Source organism: Malaclemys terrapin, chromosome 1 (assembly GCF_027887155.1).
Source record: "Malaclemys terrapin pileata isolate rMalTer1 chromosome 1, rMalTer1.hap1, whole genome shotgun sequence".
In the NCBI taxonomy this organism is placed as follows: Eukaryota; Metazoa; Chordata; order Testudines; family Emydidae; genus Malaclemys; species Malaclemys terrapin.
This window is the reverse complement of record NC_071505.1, coordinates 128,172,731-128,196,432: the sequence shown is the minus strand read 5'-3', so window position 1 is coordinate 128,196,432 and position 23,702 is coordinate 128,172,731. Positions and strand designations below refer to the sequence as shown.

Below are 23,702 nucleotides of genomic sequence, written 5' to 3'. Positions count from 1 at the left end.
GTGAGGATGAATTTCAGTTTCACTGCCTTAGTTAAAATTACTGGCTTTTCCTCTCTTTGTTTACCATATGTAAAGCATTTTGGAATATTTTGAATGAGTGCTACGTAAAACTATAGTCTAAATAGATCTAGGGACAGCATGTTACAGGAAACTGTTTAATATTAGTTTATTTAAACTTTTTTATAACAGTCTTGCAGACCTATCCTCTTGGGCTGCATTCTCTTATTTCACAAGCTGAGCAGGGTTGAGCTGAGATTCAGAGAGCACTTGGATATGAGGTCTCAAAGGAACATTTAGGAAATGGTGTTAGTGATTCCATAGGTAGAAACACAGAAATTGGTGTACTGGATCAAGTCCCTCTAATCTAGTATCTTATTTGTGAGTGTGGCCAGCACCTGATGCTTTAGAAGAATGTGCAAGAAACCCCAGAGAGGACAACTAAGTCTTTTTTTTAAATCAGACTTGATTTGACTTTTCATTTTCATTCAGTCTCCCTGTGTCCTTGCATTTTGAGAATAGGTAAATAGGAGTGATTGACTTTACCTTGTCCATACCATTGTTTTGTATACTCTAACATGTCCCCTCACCAAACTAAATGGTACCAGTCTTTTTAGTCTCTCTTCATATGGAAATCTTTCCATGCTTGTAATAACTTTTCATATCAGACTCTGACCATATTAAAATACAAGGTCAGAGATGGACAGTAAAATATTAAATATTATGTCTCTGGCTATAGCTATCTATAAAATTGTGTGTGTGTGTGTGAAAACAGAACTGAACACAGTACTCCAGGTGAGGCTATTTCATTTATAATTCAGATAATACTTCCAGGTTTTTTTTTTCTTAGCATTTGGTTTTTGAATGCTGCTGCATTTGATTAGACATTTTTTCATTGAGCAATTCCACAATGATGCCTGGATCTCTTTTCCATGAGCAGCTACAGCTAATTTAGAAACTGGTCATTCAAATTATTCCTTCCAACCTTGCTTTTGTAAACATTGACTTTAATCTGTATTATGCTGCCCGTTTACCTAGTTTGGTTAGGAACCTTTGAAGTTCGTCACAGTAGCCTTGTCTAATCTAAATTTTGTCACTAGCAAACTTTGCCACCTCACTGTTTGTCCCCTTTTCCAGGTCATTAATAAATGTTAACCAACACTGGTCTAAAACAGAAGCATGTGGCAAAAACATTAACCCTGCTGTTAACATTTTTGCCAAGTTAACTACTTTGTCTTGTCTCTAATCTGTGGTGATATTTTACTTCTTGCTTCATGATTTAGATTCCTCTATAGCCTTTTGTTAGGGACTCTGTCAGACTTTTTGGAAAGTCCAAATAAATTCCATCAAATAGTGTGGGGTTTTTGTTTGTTTTTGTTTTTTTCATAGACACTTGACGTACTCGAAATCTAATATGTTAGCGGGGCATGATTTTCCTTTGCCAAAGTGGTTTCAATTTGTTCCTGTCTTATCGTGTTCTAAATGTTCGATAGTTCTACTTTTAGTTATTTCAGCCAGTTCACTTGGTACTGAAGTAGGGCTCACTGGCTTACTTCTCGGGATTACTTTTCGTACATTTGCAAACATAGGTACAACGTGTTCTCTCCAATCCTTCTGAAGTACCTGATTTTGAGGAGAGAGTGCATATTTTTCTCAGCTCAGTCGCTTCATTTTTTAGTTCCCCCATAACTCTTGGGTGTAGATCCTGTGGATCTGGTGATTTTACTACTAGTTAATCCATTTGTTTTAACACATTGATGTCTAACAGTACCTCATCTAACCTACCTTGGGCCTACTATTTTCAGGAAAGAATTTTCCCAGTATCCTGTGTGGGAAAGCTTAACTGTCCCTTTGTGATCCAGTGCAACTGTTAATTCTCTAATCTTTGTATACTTAAAGAATTTCATGCTAGTGGTTTTTATAACTTTAACTTTTTGGTCTCCTACACTTCCATTTCACCTACTGTGGTTTAATTATGCTCCTTTCTATTTGCTCCACTGGGTTTGGATTTCCATTTTCTGAGGCATACTCATTTGTCATGAATAACCTCTTGGATGTTGCCATTTAACCATAATGTCCCCCCCCCTTGCCTTCCTGCTTCCTTTCCTTGTTATGTGGTATGCACACCTTCTGTAACGCTTATTGTTTGTTTAAGTAGCTTCCATGCTGAGACTAAGGATTTTAATTTCCTAACTTTTGACTTCTGAATCTCTTCCCAACCTCATACATTCAAAATGGAATTGTACTGCACTGTCACCAGAATAGCTCCATCTTTATTTGTGGTGTTTAATGCATTTGATATTAGGGACCCCTGACCAAGAAGCCCTCCTCTAGTGGAAATTGCTTTACCTAGTAGACCCTGACATTCCATTAATTAGAAAGGAGATTCTACTGCAGGGTGAATAGATGTGCATAGTCTGGCAGTGGTGAAAGAATAAAGAAAATATATTGAACAGCCCATGCTACTAAAAAAGGAGAGTCAAGGCCCCGGTTACACAACTATATTTGTAATGAAGATGTGCTAAAATCCCTAACCAAGCTGTCATGCAGGAGCCCCAGGTAAGGTTCTGCCTATACTGCAAGTTACAAACAGGTCATGAGACAATGGCTTTGAAATTGGGTAGCTTATATTACTAGGTTAGTATGTTGGGCCCTGTGTGCACAGTGGTGGAGATGTAAGCGAACTGCAAAACAATCTCATGAAGATCAGTATGGCAGGTGTACAGACTTGCCTCTATTCTGAGCATAGATTCGGGGGGGGGGGAATCACCAACCCCACAGCAGATTTTCTCTCTCTTGTAGCTTGTTAAACCATTCTTGAATGGCATTAAAAAACCCTTATGTTACAGCTTTTTCTTTTGCAAGAAAAGCCTTAATTAAATGAATTGGTGTAATCACTGCCCAACCTTGCCTGAAATAAGTATGCAGCTAAATAGCAGGAGAAACTGAGAACTGTGACCCCCTTCTCAGCTTATTCATATTGACTTTCAAGCCAATTTGGAAGGTGACCTGAAGTGGGAGGAAGGAAGAGCAGATTTGTGCCACTTTTTTGGCTTCATTTTGATTTATAGATGGTTTGAGAGTCTGTGTGTGTGTGTCTGTATGTTTTCCACCCACCCCCACATTTTACTCCTAAAAATTAGTATGTTTTTTGCTGAAGTTCTCAGTTGGAGGCCCCAGAGATATGGCATGAGGGCACTGCCTTCCTAACGGAATAAACTATTTGTTAATCATAGGAATTAAATACTGTAGTGCAACCCCACCCCTTTCACCTTTTAAATGGTCTGTGTAAAAAATCACTTCTCTTAATTGACTGGGTGTATTTGGTTGGTATTTGTGGCATCATAAGCCTGTGATGTTATCCATACACTTTCAGGAAATCAGGGTAGATAAAACATGAATTTTAATGGGGAAAACCCACAACATTTCAGGCTCTTTTATACATCATAATGAAACAAGACTCCAAGACCTTTGAAACCACCTCTTAGTTCTCGTGCAGGTTAAGCAGAATGTTCTTTAAATCATTCAAATGCTCTTCCTTCTTCTCCCCCGCCCCCTTCTTCCTTAAGCAGGAATTACCAGTCACACTAGACAAGGTGGGAAGAGACTGGGGTTTTCCCTACACTTTCACCCATGAAAATCTTCACACTTTATTTCCCTACCATCTCTTCTTTGTAGCATTTGTAATGTCACTTCACCTCCATCATATAGCATCTTTAACTGCTGTTGTAACCCACTGTTTGTGTCACCTGGTAGGTGTGCTGAGCAGTGACACAACCTGCTCGCTATCCCTGGAGGAAATGGAGAGATTCTTGCATGCATGCATACATACATACATACGTACAGGTTTTGCAGATAGGGAAATTAGAGCCCAGAATTAGGTGTGTGCAGTAACATGGCATGAATTATTGATTAATCTGCAACACTTCTCTTGTACAAGGATCCCTATTTAAGGGACACCACCCAGTTTTTTAAAAAAGTCTGAGGTTTTTCATCAGTTGTTGCAAAGTAACACCTACGATTACTATGCGTTTAGAAAAATCTGTTTCAGTTGTAGTTACTCTGCGCATTGAGAGCGCAATGTTTGTAGTCCGTTTCTCCTGTCTATTCAGTCTGTTTCCCCTCTTGTCCGTGAGCCTTTCCTACGCTGAAATGGTTATCTGACAATCCCTAGTAGTCAGTTGCATTTTTTTAAAATATTTGTTTAAATAGAATTGAATATATACAGAATAAACAGCATATAGCCTTTTCAGCTGCACTGCTATGACTTTTGGGGTTGGGGAGAGGGTGATCAGCACAAGCAACTTCTTTTCCCCTGGCTTATTCCTCAAGCTTAGAGATGTGCCATAAATTTTCCAAGCCCTTGTTATGTCTCTCTGTCTTCTGCCTGTGTGAGGTGGCATTCTGATCAATATACACATAAGAATGGCCATACTGGGTCAGACCAAAGGTCCATCCAGCCCAGTATCCTGTCTACCAACAGTGGCCAATGCCAGGTGCCCCAGAGGGAATGAACCTAACAAGTAATGATCCAGTGATCTCTCTCTCTCTCTCTCTCTCTCTCCTGCCATCCATCTCCACCCTCTGACAAACAGAGGCTAGGGACACCATTCCTTACCCATTCTGGCTAATAACCATTAATGGACTTAACCTCCATGAATTTATCTAGTTCTCTTTTAAACCCTGTTATAGTCCTAGCCTTAAGGACTCAGGGAAGGCGTTCCACAGGTTGACTGTGTGCTGTTTGAAGAAAAACTTCCTTTTGTTTGTTTTAAACCTGCTGTCCATTAATTTCATTTGGTGGCCCCTAGTTCTTATATTATGGGAACAAGTAAATAACTTTTCCTTATTCACTTTCTCCACATCACTCATGATTTTATATACCTCTATCATATCCCCCCTTAGTCTCCTCCTTTCCAAGCTGAAAAGTCCAAGCCTTTTTAATCTCTTCTCATATGAGATCTGTTTCAAACCCCTAATCATTTTAGTTGCCCTTTTCTGAACTTTTTCTAATGCCAGTATATCTTTTTTGAGATGAGACCACATCTGTATGCAGTATTCAAGATGTGGGAATACCATGGATTTATATAAGGGCAATAATATATTCTCTGTTTTATTCTCTGTCCCTTTTTAAATTATTCCTAACATCCTGTTTGCTTTTTTGACTGCTGCTGCACACTGCATGGATGTCTTCAGAGAACTATCCATGATGACTCCAAGATCTTTCCTTATTAGTTGTAGCTAAATTAGCCCCCATATGTTGTATGTGTAGTTGGAGTTATTTTTCCCAATGTGCATTACTTTACATTTATCCACATTAAATTTCATTTGCCATTTTGTTGCCCAATCACTTAGTTTTGTGAGATCTTTTTGAAGTTCTTCACAGTCTGCTTTGGTTTTAACTATCTAGAGGAGTATCATCTGCAAACTTTGCCACCTCACTTTTTACCCCTTTCTCCAGATTATTTATGAATAAGTTGAATAGGATTGGTCCTAGGACTGACCCTTGGGGAACACCACTAGTTACCCCTCTCCATTCTGAAAATTTACCATTTAGTCCTACCTTCGTTCCCTGTCTTTTAACTAGTTCTCAATCCATGAAAGGATCTTCCCTCTTATCCCATGACAACTTAATTTACATAAGAGCCTTTGGTGAGGGACCTTGTCAAAGGCTTTCTGGAAATCTAAATACACTATGTCCTCTGGATCCCCCTTGTCCACATATTTGTTGACCCCCTTCAAAGAACTCTAGTAAGACATGATTTCCCTTTACAGAAACCATGTTGACTTTTGCCCAACAAGTTATGTTCTTCTATGTGTCTGACAATTTTATTCTTTACTATTGTTTCAACTAATTTGCCCAGTACTGATGTTGGACTTACCGGTCTGTAACTGCCGGGATCACACACAAGCTTCTAAATAATTTAGTTATGTTGTCATTGTTTCTGCATCTCCACACTGGGATGTCATAGCAGCTAGGAGAAGTACTTGTGGCACCTTAGAGAATAACAAGTTTATTTGAGCATAAGCTTTCATGGGCTAAAACCCATTTCATTGGATGCATGCAGTGGAAAATACAGTAGGAGGATATATACACACAGAGAACCATGAAAAAATGGGTGTTGCCATACCACCTGTAATGAGAGTAATTAATTAAGGTGAGCTATTAGGGGAGCTGTTATCAGCAGGAGGAAAAAAAACTTTTATAGATTCATAGATTCTAGGACTGGAAGGGACCTCGAGAGGTCATAGAGCCCAGTCCCCTGCCCGCATGCAGGACCAAATACTGTCTAGACCATCCCTGATAGACATTTATCTAACCTACTCTAAATATCTCCAGAGATGGAGATTCCACAACCTCCCTAGGCAATTTATTCCAGTGTTTAACCACCCTGACAGTTAGGAACTTTTTCCTAATGTCCAACTTAGACCTCCCTTGCTGCAGTTTAAGCCCATTGCTTCTCCAAACTTGTTCTATCCTTAGAGGCTAAGGTGAACAAGTTCTCTCCCTCCTCCTTATGACACCCTTTTAGATACCTGAAAACTGCTATCACGTCCCCTCTCATTCTTCTCTTTTCCAAACTAAACAAACCCAATTCTTTCAACCTTCCTTCATAGGTCATGTTCAAGACCTTTAATCATTCTTGTTGCTCTTCTCTGGACCCTCTCCAATTTCTCCACATCTTTCTTGAAATGCGGTGCTCAGAACTGGACACAATACTCCAGCTGAGGCCTAACCAGTGCAGAGTAGAGCGGAAGAATGACTTCTTGTGTCTTGCTCACAATGCACCTGTTAATACATCCCAGAATCATGTTTGGTTTTTTTTTTTTTTTTTTTTTTTTTTTTTTGCAACAGCATCACACTGACTCATATTTAGCTTGTGGTCCACTATAGTCCCTAGATTCCTTTCTGCTGTACTCCTTCCTAGACAGTCTCTTCCCATTCTGTATGTGTGAAACTGATTGTTTCTTCCTAAGTGGAGCACTTTGCATTTGTCTTTGTTAAACTTCATCCTGTTTACCTCAGACCATTTCTCCAATTTGTCCAGATCATTTTGAATTATGACCCTGTCCTCCAAAGCAGTTGCAATCCCTCCCAGTTTGGTATCATCTGCAAACTTAATAAGCATACTTTCTATGCCAATATCTAAGTCGTTAATGAAGATATTGAACAGAGCCGGTCCCAAAACAGACCCCTGCAGAACAAGTGCAAACCCCACTTGTTATGCCTTTCCAGCAGGATTGGGAACCATTAATAACCACTCTCTGAGTACGGTTATCCAGCCAATTATGCACCCACCTTATAGTAGCCCCATCTAAATTGTATTTGCCTAGTTTATCGATAAGAATATAATGCGAGACCGTATGAAATGTCTTACTAAAGTCTAGGTATACCACATCCACAGCTTCTCCCTTATCCACAAGACTTGTTATCCTATCAAAGAAAGCTATCAGATTGGTTTGACATGATTTGTTCTTCACAAATCCATGCTGGCTGTTCCCTATCACCTTACCACCTTCCAAGTGTTTGCAGATGATTTCCTTCATTACTTGCTCCATTATCTTCCCTGGCACAGAAGTTAAACTAACTGGTCTGTAGTTTCCTGGGTTGGTTTTATTTTCCTTTTTATAGATAGGCACTATATTTGCCCTTTTCCAGTCTTCTGGAATCTCTCCCATCTCCCATGATTTTCCAAAGATAATAGCTAGAGGCTCAGATACCTCCTCTATTAGCTCCTTGAGTATTCTAGGATGCATTTCATCAGGCCCTCGTGACTTGCAGGCATCTAACTTTTCTAAGTGATTTTTAACTTGTTCTTTTTTTATTTTATCTGCTAAACCTACCCCCTTCCCATTAGCATTCACTATGTTAGGCATTCCTTCAGACTTCTCGGTGAAGACCGAAACAAAGAAGTCATTAAGCATCTCTGCTATTTCCAAGTTTCTGTTACTGTTTCTCCCTCTTCACTGAGCAGTGGGCCTGCCCTGTCTTTGGTCTTCCTCTTGGTTCTAATGTATTGATTAAAAAGTCGTCTTGTTTCCCTTTATTCCTGTAGCTAGTTTGAGCTCATTTTGTGCCTTTGCCTTTCTAATCTTTCCCCTGCATTCCTGTGTTATTTGTCTATATTCATCCTTTGTAATCTGTCCTAGTTTCCATTTTTTATAGGACTCCTTTTTACTTTTTAGATCATGCAAGATCTTGTGGTTTAGCCAAGGTGGTCTTTTGCCACATTTTCTATCTTTCCTAACCAGCGGAATAGCTTGCTTTTGGGCCCTTAATAGTGTCCCTTTGAAAAGCTGCCAACTCTCCTCAGTTGTTTTTCCCCTCAGTCTTGATTCCCATGGGACCTTACCTATCAGCTCTCTGAGCTTACCAAAATCCGCCTTCCTGAAATCCATTGTGTCTATTTTGCTGTTCTCCCTTTTACCCTTCCTTAAAATTGCAAACTCTATGATTTCATGATCACTTTCACCCAAGCTGCCTTCTACTTTCAAATTCTCAATGAGTTCCTCCCTATTTGTTAAAATCAAGTCTAGGACAGCTTCCCCCCTAGTAGCTTTTTCAACCTTCTGAAATAAAAAGTTGTCTGCAATGCAGTCCAGGAATTTGTTGGATAGTCTGTGCCCTGCTGTGTTATTTTTCCAACATATATTTGGATAGTTGAAGTCCCCCATCACCACCAAATCTTGGGCTTTGGATGATTTTGTTAGTTGTTTAAAAAAAGCCTCATCCACCTCTTTCACCTGGTTAGGTGGCCTGTAGTAGACTCCTAGCATGACATCACCCTTGTTTTTTACCACTTTTAGCCTAACCCAGAGACTCTCAACACTTCAGTCTCCTATGTCCATCTCCACCTAAGTCCAAGTGTGTACATTTTTAATATATAAGGCAACACCTCCTCCCTTTTTCCCCTGTCTATCCTTCCTGAGCAAGCTGTACCCATCCACACCAACATTCCAATCATGTGTATTATCCCACCAAGTTTCAGTGATGCCAACAATGTCATAGTTGTATATATTTATTTGTTAGCACTTCCAGTTCTTCCTGCTTATTACCCATAATTCTCGCATTTGTATATAGGCATCTAAGATACTGGTTTGATCTTGCCTCCCAGTTTTGTCCTGACCCTTCTTTCTCTCTGCCAATATAGCCCACATTCCCTCTTGTTTCCAACCCATCTCCCAAGTTTCCATGTTCCCCACTTACCTGTGGGCTTTGCTCATTTGTCCCCATCGAACCTAGTTTAAAGCCCTCCTCACTAGGTTAGCCAGTCTGTATCCAAATAGGGTCTTTCCCCCTCCTTGAAAGGTGAACGCCATCTCTGCCTAGCAGTCCTTCCTCGAATAGCATCCCATGGTCGAGGAAGCCAAAGCCCTCCTGGCGACACCATCTTCGCAGCCAGGCATTCACCTCCGTGATGCATCTGTCTCTGCCCGGCCCCCTACCTTTGACAGGAAGAATCGAAGAGAATACCACCTTCGATTTTTGTAGTGATAATCAGGATGGCCCATTCAGTTGACAAGAAGGTGTGAGTAACAGTAGGGGAAAAAATTAGCATGGGGAAACAGTTTTTACTTTGTATAATGACCTATCCACTCCCAGTCTTTATTCAAGCCTAATTTAATGGTGTCTAGTTTGCAACTTAATTCCAATTCTGCAGTTTCTCGTTGGAGTCTGGTTTTGAAGTTTGTTATTGTTGTTGGGGTATTGTGACTTTGAGATCTGTAATTGAGTGACCAGGGAGGTTGAAGTGTTCTCCGGCTGGTTTTTGAATGTTAGAATTCTTGACATCTGATTTGTGTCCATTTATTCTTTTGCGTAGAGACCCTCAATTGGCGTAAATTGATGTAGTCACTTGATTTTTAATGGAGCCATGCCTGTTTACACTAGCTGAAGATCTGGCCCCATATGAGCAAATATTAAGTAAAATCTTAGGTGTGTGTTTTTTTTTTTTTTGGGGGGGGGGGGGCGGGGGTTCTTTTATGTGTCTGGTTCTCTTTAGGGAAAGGGAATGGAGAAGGAGCCTGCTTTGTGTAGTGTGTGTGGAGACTTTTGTTTAGGTGGGGATTTTTTATTGGCATCTTCCCAGTCCTTTCAAAACAGTGATCCATCACCACAGATGGAGTATAGGTTGTGGGTGTGTTTTTTTTTTTTTTTTTTTTTTTTTTTTTTTTTTCCCTTTTTTAATTTATTTAGAGTCAATTTAAATTATCCAGCCTGCTTTTAAAGCTTGGAAGTGTGTCCTCCATATAAGTTCCACTTCACCCATCTTCTTCCCCTCCCACACCAGGTTGTTTTTTGTAAAACCTGATGGGTGTGGTGTGAGCACAATAGCAGGAACCAGAAACTCCTGTATTTTAGGCCTGATCTACACTAGAGCCTGACTTACACATAAAGTTGCACTGGTTTAACAAAAGATGTATTCTGCAGAGCAAGATAAACAGCTACAGGTTTAAACCAGTCGAACAGTGCCCAGGCAGGGATTTGCAACAGTTGGGCTAAATCCTTTTAAAACCAATTTAAGTTTAAACCTCTGCAACTTCTGTGTGTAGATAGCCAACATGCATGTGCACGCCGCGCGCGCACACACACACAAATGTTTTCCTATGGTTAACAGAATTTTAAGATGGCACCTAGTGTAGACCGGATTTAACACCATCTTGTAAAAATATTTCTATTTCACGGTCAATGCTAGGGGAAGATATGTTTTCAACCTCATCTTCACTAGATACTTGGTGGTGGTTAAAACCTTGTAAGCTAATTTTTTTTTTTTTTTTTTTTTTTTTTAAGAATAAGAAAAATAATCCACTGCTTTCAGACACACCCCTTCAGTCTAGATTAGATCTTGCTATTGATTCTGACACAATCTCTGTGCCTTAGAGTAAATTGCTTACCTTTGGTCTCCAGATGCCGCCTCAGTGAAAAAATGGGACAAGAAATACTTCGCACAGCCACCGAGTGACTGACTGATATTTGTAAAGCTATTTGAAGATCAACATTTCTAGGTATTTATTATTGTTAAAAAGTTTCAATCACTCTGTAGTAACTTGCTTTCCTTAGCAGATTTTTCAGATTAAAAATGGAAACTGACCATGGTTCAGGGAACTTGGTAAACAGAAACATTCTCCTTGCTGCATTTTAGCTAATGGCTCCACTTTGCACCCGATTTGCTTTGACTTTGTCACTGTGGGGTTTTTTCTTTTTTTTAAAAGGATTGTCTTTTCAGCCTTATGACATGTAAAGGGTCTCTTACTACTCTCAAAGTGGGAAAACTCCCATTGATTGATTTAAATGCTGCGTGTGAGGTCACACCACGCAGAGGATGCCATTTTGAAGAGCGCCTTGTCAGCAGGACCTCTCAACTAGGGTGTGTGTGGTCCTGCTAGCAGGAGCAGGGCACTCTTAAAAAGGGCGTTTCCCATTCATGAAACTCGATAAAATCATGTTCAGTTTTGTCTCGGTACCAGACAAGGGATAAACGATAAAAAAACAGGACTGCTCATTTTAAATCAGGATGAATGGTCTGCCTACTCCCTTCCTTCAGATGGAACGGGGAGTCTTGTTTCATGATACCATCACTCAATCACCACCCAGCTCTCTGTAGTCAGTGCAGGCTGGGTCTCCTTCACCACTCCCTCCCAAGTCCTATGGAAAGATAATACAACCAAAGACTACATAAGCTTTTCCCCACCATGGGATTCCCTGGGAACTGTGCAGCCGGATGGTAATCCCTAGTATCATGACTCCAATGGATCTGTGCTGGGCGTGGGGGGACAGAGCCTGTGACTTGAGAGACCTGGGTTCAGTTGCCTACTGTGCCACAGACTTCCAGCGTGACCTTGGGCAAGTCGCTTAGTCTCTCTGTACCTCAGTTTTCCAAATGTCAAATGGGGATAACAGCACTTCCCTACCTTCTAGGGGAGTTGAGGATAAATGCATTAAAGACTGAGATGCTCTGATACTATGGTAAAAGGGGCCAGATATGTAGCTTAGAGAATGGAGGGGGTACTGCCAGAGACCAAAGTTGGTGCAGGGCCTCCATATATGTTCCTGATATCACACAGATCCGGGGGGCAGGAGGGAGGGAAGGGAGATCTACCAGATTAGAAAGAACCTTGTCTACACCCCACCCCTGGCAAAATAGTTTGAAGTAATTGCTGCAAGAAATTCCATGTAAAAAGCACCCGCCCTACCACCACGACTTTTGAAATGGGAAGGCTCCTTTGGGGTTTTTTGTTACCACTTAGGCCTTGTCTAAACACACAAGTTGTACAACTTTAATTATACGGGTATAGTTAATGCAGTACAAACCCCACCCTTGAGTGCGTAGTTGAGTGAGTTTGAGTGCGTAGCTCTGAGTGAGTAGTTGCACTGGTGTAACTATGCTTATACTGGTATAGCTTATTCCCCTTCCCATACAGAAATAAGCTACATCATTATAGGCGCATGTACCCTGGTATAACTGCATATTTAAAAAACCACACATTCCCCAGTGACACAATTTATACTGGTACAAAAACTGTGTGTAGACCAGACCTCCTTCCACTCCAAGGCATAATGAACGCTTGAGGGTGGGGGGGGAAAGCTGTTTTTGTTAAATGCAATGCAACACATGTGCTCCTTCTCCGGCCTGGGGACTTGCAATACACCTCTCCTGAGGAACCCTTCCACCCCTAAGAAGTTCTCCAGCAAAACCAGGGAAGAACAAACTTGTCATTCCTGGTATTTCTAGTAATGTTTAAAAAAAATACCCCATCTTGTTCCCTTTCTTTTTGAAGGGGATAAAATAAACTCTGTGGGCCTGGTTTACACACACACACACACACACACACACACACACACACACACACACACACACACTTTTTTTTTTTTTTTTGGGCATGTCACTTCTAAAATCAGTTGGACTGAAATTTGTCTTTTAAAATTTGCTGTTTTGAAAATCAGTTTGAATAAATGTGTGGGGCTTGAAATTTTTTGGAAGTGGGGTTATTAGAACTACTATACTATAAATGGCTATGATGAAAACCCCTGGTTCCATAAAACCAATCCTTTCAGAATGGACTTGAGCTAAATATATCACTAATATTTGGTAGAACTCAAAAGTGTTAAATAACTGTTTGGATGATTGTGTTTGGGGGGGTATAGATATTACTTGTTTTGGCCTATAAAGCTAATGTCACAAGTTGTTGGGTTTTTTTTTATTAATGTGTATTTTCTATATGTTCCTTTTTCTGTATTATGTGTCTCTATTAATTTAGCACCTATGAGCCCTAGCCCTGGAACAGGACCCCCATTGTGCAAATGCTGTACAAACACAGAACAAAGATGGTTCTTGCTCTAAAGAGCTTATGGTCTTAAGTATGAGATAACAGGAGGATACCGACAGGGGAGTACAAAGAAACGAGACCGCATTGGACAGCATGATAAGTAGTGGTCTTTGCATACCAGGAGCCTAACAATGGTCTGTTTTTTGTAGGCCTCATGGCAAAGAAGGGTTTTAAGTAGAGATTTTGGAGGAGGAGGTAGCTCTGTGGATGGTTGCAAGGAGTGCTTCCAGCATGAGACAACGCGAAGGCGCTCATTCAAAAATGTAACAAGTGACTGATGAAGGCTGGCGTCATTGGCCGATCTGGAGGCAGGAGCTGATATCTTAGTAGTGAATGAAAGATGATGGGTAGAGTGGGAGTAGGCCATGAAGAGCCTTGAAAGTGAAGACAATCCGCTTACCTTTGATGTGATAAAGAAGGGGATGCCAGTAAAGGGATGCAAAGTCAGGGGTGATGTGATCCAAGTGACAGCTAGGAAAATGATCTTTGCAGCTGTGTTCTGATGAATATGGATTGTATTTGTCAAGGACAGAGAAAAGATTGTTGCAGTAATTAAAGATGTGAGATGATGAGAGCCTGGACAAGAGGTTTTCAGCTGTGTGGATGGATAGGAAAGGCCATATGGTAGATATGTGATGCAGAAAGAATTGGCAAGATTTACATAGCCTGGCTGTGAAGACCTAGAGGGAGTTTTGAATTGAGCTGATGTCCAAATTACAAGAAAGCAGGTGGGAAAGGCTGTGTAGAGCTGTGGGTCTTCTGTACAGAGTTGGTAGCTGAATTTGTGTTTGCTGATGAGATTACCCAGTGGTAAGGTGTACAGGGAGAAAAGAGGGATCAAGGGAAAAAGCCTTGTGGAACCCTCCTCCCCCAACCCCGCATGCCCCTGAAAGTTGGAAGGGGGTTGAAAAGGATTCTCCAAAGGACACACAGAAGGAGCAGTTAGAGAAGTAGGAGCAGAACTAGGAGAGTCTAGAGTCATAGAAGTCAAAGTAGGACAAGATTTCAAGAGGAGGAGCATGGTCCTCTGTGTCATTGACTTAAATTGTCAGGCACCAAAGAGGATGGTGCACTACTTCAGATCTTTGGCTAGGAAGAGGTAGCTCAAAACTTTGAGAGACATTTCAGTGGACTTCTAGGGGTGAAAACAAGCCTGGAGAGGGGCTTGGCTGGAACTAGAGATTGGAGAATCATGTTCAGTGAGCTTAGAAATGTAAGGGAAATGGGGCAGTAGCTGGAGAGGCAGGTGAGATTTTTGAAGATCTGATTTTGAGATGACCGTATGCTTCTGTGCTACTGTGAGGGGAAAGAGCCGGAGGAAAGTGAGTGTTAAGTCTGAGTGCTGAATGCTGAAGATTAGAAACAGGCCTGACTGCAGATTTAATGACCTCTTTTATACCTAACGGTGACCTAAAACTTTGAGATAATGGTGATGTCATTAGCTAATGAAATAATTCTTTTAGATTGGCCAGTGATCTCAATCTTGTTTTTTCCCTCACTGCCTTTATTTAATTGCAAAACAACGGGATGACTAAAAATCCAAAAGAAGTGTGGGGTGTTGGTTTTTTTTTTTTTTTTTTTTTTTTTTTCCCCCCCCAATGGTACAGTGACTATTTTCACCACTCTCCATTAGTTAACAAAGGGAAACTTTTTTGCTAAAGTTGGGAAAACTCCCAACCATTTACATGCATGAACTTCTAAAAGATTTATGTTCAACATCTTAAAAAAACAAACAAACAAAAAAAACCAAAAAACCCTCAGCCACAATTCCTGAGGTTAATTCTTGTCTTTCCATCAATCCTTCTTCCAGTTTGTTATTGCAAGAAGTGAACGTGTCCTTAGCCAAATCCAGAGTTGTGATATGTGGTTGTTACAGAGCCAGCTTTTGAGACAGTCTGATAGCCGTGTCACATGGGGCAACAAACCAGTAAGGGACAAATTTACTGCCAGTCTCCAAAAAGTAAGCTTGTGAGAACTTGCTTCTGTTACATAAGACCTCCTCTCTTTTGGGCTACTGTTACTATCATATATTTTTGTGGTGCATATACTCTGTTTGGGGAGTGGGTTGTCTTTTGTTTTGCAAGACACTGATAAGATGGCATCTCTATGGGGCAGAATTGAGATAGTTAAACTGACTTTTCAGACCTTCAGAGGCTTGGTTTCTGGTGAATTGAATGAACCTTGGCTCTGAATTTCCTGCCTTTCCTACTGCTTTTAGTTTTGTTTTGTTTTTTGTTAACTATGTTTTTGAAAGAGTCAATCCGAATCCTAGAGATGCACCTGCAATCCAACATTACCTTAATGAAGCTTTTTGTTTGGTACTCTGTTGGTCTCATTTGTTTTGCTCTATATTCCCGTCAATTGCAAATGCTTTGGCTGTTTGTTTAGATTTATAACTGGTAAAAGTGCTAGTCTCTAAAGCAGATCACTTTCTCAGGTACTAAGAACAGATTGCCAAATAATGCATATGTCATGGAAATTACTAGGGCTTTGGAACTTTAGCATCTCTTATCTTGTATGGCTCAGTTGATACCGTGGTATCTTTAATGCGAGTGCAGAGCAGATGGGTCCTTGGTTACATAACTACCCATTCACTGACTTGGGCAGAGTTCTTAAAAAAAGTAGTATGTAATCATGTAATTAAACTATCATAATGCATATGCAGAGGGGGGCTGAATTAAGGTTGTATGGAAAACCTTAAACTGTGACATGGCCTAACTTCTGAATGCTTGACTTTACAACTGTGGTGTGTGGGTTTTGTTTTGTTTTGTTTTGTTTTAAATGTAGATCTCTTAAGTAATTCACAGGAGCAGCAACTGCAGGGAAAGTCCTTGCTCTCGAGCTGGCACATGCGTTGTCCGGATGGAATCTGAGGAGAATTTAGCTGCAAAACTCTAAGTCCCTAAGGAGCATTACCAAGTGCAGTTTATTTTTTGGAGACTTGAAACTTGGCTGAGTTTTCATGTGGATGGCAAAAGGTACCACCACGCAACATCAGCGTGACTTCCTGGCCAAATGTCAAGTCCCTGCTCCAAAGCACAGAGGCTCTACGGTTTCTCAGCAAAATGGTTGAAAGACTTTTTTTAACATAGGCAAAACATATTTTTCCATAATCTTGTTCTCGCAAACAGCTGAACCGTTTTAGCTGAAACTTTCCAAAAAAGCTCAGCCTGAGACAGACACCTGGCATGGGAGATTTCAGCCCGAATGGTTTACATTTGGCAAAGTTACAAGCCACTAAAAGCCAGGGTTTTATAGGAAGTTCAGACAACCTCCTAAGAATAGGCAGCAATACCACACCGCCTATAATAACTAATTTGGTATTAAGATTTCTTTTTAATAGGGCAGTCAAGCTCAGGGGCAAGTATGGATGACGGTACAAATAAATAACTACTGATTTTAATAAAAAATCAACGTAGTATAGCTGCAGTGGGTCTTCTACCTGCTTGCAGCTCTGTGTGGCAGACTCAGACCTATCAGTTGCTGGCTCAGGAATATACTTATCTTGCTGAAGAACCATCTGATTTTGTTCTGCATCCACAGCTGCAGGCAGGTTAGTTAGACCTCCCTCTGGCTTGAAAAGTGTTTTTTCTCTGAACTAAAAACAAACCAAAATCTTACATTTCTGGTGCAATTGGGCTTTAATTTGGCTGGATCTGTGCCAGACATTCAGTTTGTGGCGCTCGGGTCACTTAATTCTTGGCCTCCACCAGCATGTGCCCTGGCATGTTGCTTCTCCGTCCCAATATGGTGGACAAACAAGAAAAGAAGCCTGAAGGGAAAAACCCTGCTCTTTTTGCACCTCTTCCCAGGGAGACCAGACAGTTAGCTTTGCTGGAATTGTGGCTGAGGGGAAAATGACTTCCCCCTTCCCTCTTGCATGTCTTGATCCATTCCACAAATACATCACCCAGGCTTCCATCCTCTGAGTCCGGGGAAAGCTGAGCGGAGGAGACAACCTCTCATTTCCAAGAGGACCTTCTCACCTAGACTTTCCTATCCAAGAGGCATCTGGCATTTATAGGGAGAGACTGGTTCTCCCAGTGTAACGCCATTTTTCTTTCCCTACAACCAGTTGACAGTCACTGCTGGGGACTGCAATCTTGGACTTTCCATCCTCTACAAAATCCCCAGCAGAGAAGCCCAGGAAGATATCTGAATAGATGGAGAGCTGTCTAGCTGATATTTTATTCACTGGATCTTGGCCAAGTACTTCCAGGGTACTTCACTCCTGTAACAATTTAAAAGGCACACTTTTTTTTTTTTTTTTTTTTTTACTCCCATGTACTTGCCCTTGGAAAATCTGTCTTGTCATTTGGTTTGTTGATTCTGTATAATGAAGCCTTGAAATAGGGGAAAAACATGAAACATTGTTAGTTTTGGAAGAGCCAGGTTATTGGGTCTTGGGTTTCCTTCTATTCTGTACGGCTAGTTTCCATTTCTGTATTTTCTGCTATTGTTGGAGTTGGTCAGTTTTTTCAGAGGAAACAAATATTTTTCAATTCTCTTTTGTGTGAGGGTGTGTGTGGTTTTTTTTTTTTTTTTTTTTTTTCCAGAGAAAATACCATTTTTCTTTTTTCCAGCAGTCCCATTTATAATGTAAAAAGCAACAAAGGTCCTGTGGCACCTTATAGACTAACAGACGTATTGAAGCATAAGCTTTTGTGGGTGAATGCGTCTGACTGCAGCTGTAAAAAGCAACAAACACGGCTACCCCTCTGATAGTTATAATGTAGTTTAGCAGGACCACAGGTTTTCATTGACCACTCTACCAATGAAAGTGAGAACTTAAATCTTATCCATGCTGCAGTTGACACTGGTGCTGTAAACAGCCCTGACCTAGCCTGGATTTTTCTGCATATAGTGGGAAGGGATCTTTTCCCCCTGATTGCGAGCTAAGGAACCCATGCTATATCATTACACCACAGAGTAGTCTATGGTATGGATTTATGACATCGTGTCAGGAAAAACAAAAATTCCGTGTCGCCACTGGTCAGAAAAAGTGATTTTTATATAGATAGATCTTTCATAGAGCTGGAAGGGACCTTGAAAGGTCATTGAGTCCAGCCCCCTGCCTTCACTTGCAGGACCAAGTACTGATTTTGCCCCAGAACCCTAACTGGCCCCGTCAAGGATTGAATTTATAACCCTGGGCTTAGCAGGCCAATGCTCAAACCACTGAGCTATCCTTCTCCCTTAGTGGACTGTTCTACTGCACTTTCCTTTACACCCTTTGTACGTTTCCGTGTTGGGAGTCTCTGCTGCTTTTGTCATTAGAAGCAAATAAATCAGTTTTTGTTAAGACGCCTACAGCAATAGATAATTTCCCCCCATCCCTCTCCCAAAAAATTGCTGCTCTACTTGTAATTGGCCAGATACCCACAGTATTTTGCTGTCTTAGGGCCTGATCCTAAGCCTACTGAGGCCATTGTCAGTCTTTCCATTGACTTTGGGCTTTAGATCAGGCCGCCAATGACCAAAGCTTAACTGATAAATCCAAACTTCACAATATACTTGCCTCATAAACCATCCCTTATGCCAGAATTCCCTAAGTACTTTACAAGATCCTGGGCAAGATCTGTGTCCGAAACAATAGATTGAAAAACTAAATTTTTTTTTTTTTTTTTTTTTGGTTTAAAAACATTATATAATCAACTGAGTTTGCCTCTTTTTCTTTCTTTTTTTTTGGGGGGGGGGAGGGGGACTGTATGCAAAGTGTCTCCAAAATAAGGGCCTAATCCTGTGAGATGTGTGCCTTCAGAACTCATTCAGGACTTCACTAGATCAGGACCTAAAGGTTAAAAACAACTGGAAGCACCTGCTTCCTAGGTGCTCTAGACTAGCCGTTTTGCTTTAAGTCAATAAAGCACTACCAAACCCCCTCCACCAACCTCTCTGCGTAATATTTGACAGGAAGCCAACGTAACTCCCTCGAAACTGAGGTGGCATGCCTGAGTCAGCTTAGTATGAGCTAAGAATCTGGCAGAAGTGTGAAGGCTGAGAGAGGCTCTCAGGAAAGCTATATGCTGCTAAATGTGGCATGTTTGAACACGAGACTGACATCATTATGAGTTCATAGTCACCAAAGAACAAAGTATCAGCCACAAATTGGACTGACCTAATTTTAAGTCACTTCTGAAAACTTATTAGTACAGCATGAAGCTTTTGTAAGCTGCTTATTTCCATCTTAGCCTCTTGATTAAGCAACAAGTCATCCATTTCTCAGAGAACTTTCTAGTTTCTTTTCATAGGTTTCCCTCCTTGACTCTTTCTATTTTGGCCTCATGCTCCAGATGGAAGACATGATTAGAATGACCACTTGTGGCATACCTGATATTCCAGGATCAGTCTCTAAGAAGTAGAGACTGGAGGTCAGGGCCGGCTCCAGGGTTTTGGCTGCCCCAAACAGCCAAACAAAAGCCGTGATCACGATCTGCGGCGGCAATTCGGCGGGAGGTCCTTCGCTCTAAGCATGAGTGAGGGACCGTCTGCCGAATTGCCGCCGAACAGCTGGACGTGCTGCTTGGTAAGTTGGTGCCTGGAGCCGGCCTTGCTGGAGGTATAACAGAAGACATATGCCACTCATACGTGCCTATCGGCTTCTTAGAGTGTAACTAGAAATCTTTATTTAAAAAAAAAAGGGGGGGGAGGTAAAATACTCCCACCTTTTGTGAAACATATTTCAGTCAAACTTTTCTTGAATCACATTGTCAAAGAAGCTCTTTATCTTCTTACGGTTTGTAATAACTCCTCTGGAAACTCAACTCTGAAATGTTTCTGTCCTAAATTTTGTTTCCCTTCATCATAACTATACATGTTGATAAATACACTTAAATTTTGGCACTGGTATTCTGGGATCTTTCTTTATGAAACTGCTTTGGGGTTTTGTTTGCTTTTGTTTTTTAACTTCTAAAAAGCACACTCTTCCCAGGATGTTCAGGTCATGTATGATCAAGTTAATAAAACACAAAGGTATATTTGAGGTAGCTTTAGAGAAAGTGAAAAACTTGCCACTGGTGGTGAACAACCAATCCTTCCCCGATTTGCTAATTGCCTGCTAAGTAGCTGGGCCTGGCAGTTTAGGGTGAGCTTTTCAAAAGTGTTTTGCATTGGCCTTACTCTGCTTCCATGGAAGTTAATGTTAACTTTTTTTTCTTTCACTATTTTATTTGTTCTTGTAGAAGTAAGACCTTGAACTACTAATTATAGCATAGAACTATTATTTTTTTGTATTCTCATTGCACCGAGGAGCATGAATCAATGGATCAGGGCTAGTATGAAGTCCAGTGCTTCTTCATTTGTCATTGAGAACAAATGCTCAACAAAATAACAGCTGCTGACCTACAATTGCTATTTAAAGGGATCTGTAAAATCATTCATTGTGTAGCTGGAGGAATCTGAGTAAATGTAATTAAATCCAATGCTTTTGTTTTTAAATTCTTTTGTGTATATCTATTTTATAAATGTGTAAACATTTATAGGCGCACTTCAGACAATGAGTATGTCATGTAAATAATAGCCCATGTTGTTCCCTGCATCTTCAAAGCTCTGTGGCAACATTCTTGTGCTATCTTCTGCAAATTTATATAATCCCTGTGGGTAATAGATGCTCTAGAAAACTACATTTGAAAATATTAAATGCTTCCAAACTGAAAGCATAGTAAGGGAGCCCAGCAATATTTTGTAGGGGGAAATTGTGTGGTTATGGCATTCTTCTGTATGTATCTGCTACTATATATCAGAGGTTCTGAAACTGGGGGTTGGGACCCCTCAGGGGGTCATGAAGTTATTATGTGGGGGCGTGAGCTGTCAGCCTCCATCCCAAACCCTGCTTTGCCGCTAGCATTTATAATGGTGTTAAATATATTAAAAAGTGTTTTTAATTTATGTGGGGGGGGTCACACTCAGAGGCTTGCTAAATGAAAGGTGTCACCAGTACAAAAGTTTGAGAATCACTGATATATATATATATTCAATTTGTATTTTTTGATAAATTAAAGGATAATAGCAATGCTTGCTTGTTTTAAAGCATTGTTTTAAAGTTGTTACTTTCCCACAATCGGGAAAGCTTTAAAAATATATATATATTGGGGGGGGGGGGGGGGGGGTCAGACAATAAAAAAAAGCATGACAAATGTTTCCTGACAGTAGATGTTAAGATTCAAAAAGTTAAAGCTTTATGACAATTTGTTTTAATGGTTAACGTCACATGTCAATATACAAAGTGAATATCCTTTAAAGCAAACTCTAAGTTCTTAAGCAGCATTTTTCTTTCTTTGATAACAGAAATTTACAGATAGGCAATGGAAATATTTTGTCTGTGTATGCCCAGTGAAATAAACATCTACTGACATTTATTGGTTAAAAAAATGTAATCCATATCTATCTATCTATCTATCGTGCCATAGAGAGGTGCAGATGGGGCACATAAAGCAGAAGTCATATGGCTGGAAACAGTAAACCCCTAAAAATTAAATACAAATTCTGTGTTTTAGCATTCCGACTACCTGATTGACCTGCCCATTGTGCCATGTGCTCCAGCAAGGTAAATACTGTTGTGGCTTTGAGACTACTGCTAAACTTGAACCCTAAATGCAATACCAAATAAGCTCCTAGCACCTTTCATACAAGCATCTCCAAGCACATTACAATAAGTACCTGCTGTGTGCTGTCACAGCCCTCTCTATGTCCAATAATAGAAAAATCTGTTCGTACAATGTCATTCAAATGACAAATTGGAAGTAAATGGCTGATGGGAACAAGAAGCATCCCTACAAATGATGTGCATGGGGCTAAACTTGCCAGGAAAATGTTTTCAGTTCTGATTTTTCTGAATTATCCTCTCAGATGTAAGTGTGTGTTGGTGGAAGGGGGAATGATAGGAGTTTGGCCCCTAATCTTGGATCTGAAGACCCTCATGTAGACTCTCTCTGCATTGCAGGGGTGAAAGTAAAATTGATCTCTTACTGGTACAGGAGCTGGTGACTTGGGCAGAAGGGGCGGGACTGGGGGTCAGCGTTCCCCCCCCCCCGCCAGCCAGCCCTTCCGCGCTGCCTGGCCCACGCCGCCTGGGGCTCCAGCAGCGATTTAAAGGGCCCAGGGCTCCAGCTGCTGCTGCAGTAGCAGCGGCCGGAGCCCTGGGCCCTTTTAAATCACTGGCCCCGGGGCAGCTGCTCCCGTTTGTGGCTGCGGGGGGGTGGGGAGGGCAAAAGAGGCAACAATGTTAAAGCCTTTGCCGTGGCAGCGCTTTAACGTTGCTCCCCCTTTTGCGCCCCCCCCCCCCCGCCCCAATTGGCAGCCCTGCTGCTAGGGACCCAGCAGGGCCACCGACGGGGGGCACAAAAGGGACAGTGACATTAAAGTGCTGCCACAGCAGTGCTTTAAAGTCAGCTGTACGGGCCGGTACTGGCGGCCACTTTTTACTGGTACTCCGTACCAGCCCATACCGCATTACTTTCACCCCTGCTGCATTGCCTCCTAGCTCCCAAGAAAATCATGCTTCAGTGACTTCTTACGCTCTCTCCATCCGCTGGTGCTCCCCAAACACCTTTTGCTTGGGGGTTTTGTATAATAGAATTGAGACAATAAGAAGCAGCTTCATTTCTTTGCTTGATAGGGATGGGTTTAAGCACATGCTTAAGTGCAATTGCTGGACCCAAAATATCCCTTCAGATCACAATGCTGCATATTGGATACAGACATCTTGCAGCAGCATTGCTCTAGGTGCTCTGTTAACAGAGGACTTCCCCTGGGCTCTTCCTAACACTTAGGCTTTGTCTACACTAGCACTTTTGTTGGTAAAATTTTTGTCGGTCAGGGGTAGGGACACCCCAACCGACATAAGTTACGCTGACAGAAGCGCGGTGTGCACAGAGCTCTGTCAGTGGGAGACACTTTCTCGCCATCATAGCTACTGCCGCTCGTTGGGGATGGTTTAATTATGCTGTGGGAGAACTCTCTCCTGTTGGCATAGAGTAGGTACATGAGAGATCGTATAACAGCACAGCTGCATTGGTACAGCTGTGCCGCTGTAAGCTCTCTAGCGTAGACACAGCCTTTGCCTCAATTTAAAAAAAAATTACAAAAGTCTTCATTTGGGGGTAGACTTGTGCAGTGTCTTGAACTTGTTTGACAATAAGATGTAACTTATATTTAATAGCTATCTGAAATGTTACTTGTGGTAATAAGATTGGTGTGTGTGGGGTGTTTTTTTTTTTTTTTTTTAAATACGTTTTTGGGTGCCGTTCCTGAGAGCTGACTAGACACGTGCAATACTGTGTTTCCAAACAAAGCAGGAAGAAGCAAGCCATTAAAGCTGACCTAACATTTAAAAAAATCCCTGTAGCTTTTTCTCATGCCCTGGTGTGAATGAGTTG

General features: G+C 41.2%; 1 protein-coding gene across 2 annotated transcripts in view; it reads left to right on the top strand.

Annotated features, from left to right (window-relative positions):
• The window catches only part of DUSP16 (dual specificity phosphatase 16), a 100,373-nt gene that overhangs the window by 13,318 nt on the left and 63,353 nt on the right, over window positions 1-23,702 (top strand). Inside the window, exon 2 of one of the 2 annotated variants that reach the window (XM_054038690.1) lies at window positions 10,907-11,004. The exons of the other annotated variant lie outside the window; for it this stretch is intronic. The gene's annotated coding sequence lies outside the window, so the exon portion shown is untranslated. The remainder of the gene's footprint in view (window positions 1-10,906; window positions 11,005-23,702) is intronic. 2 annotated transcript variants of the gene reach the window in all.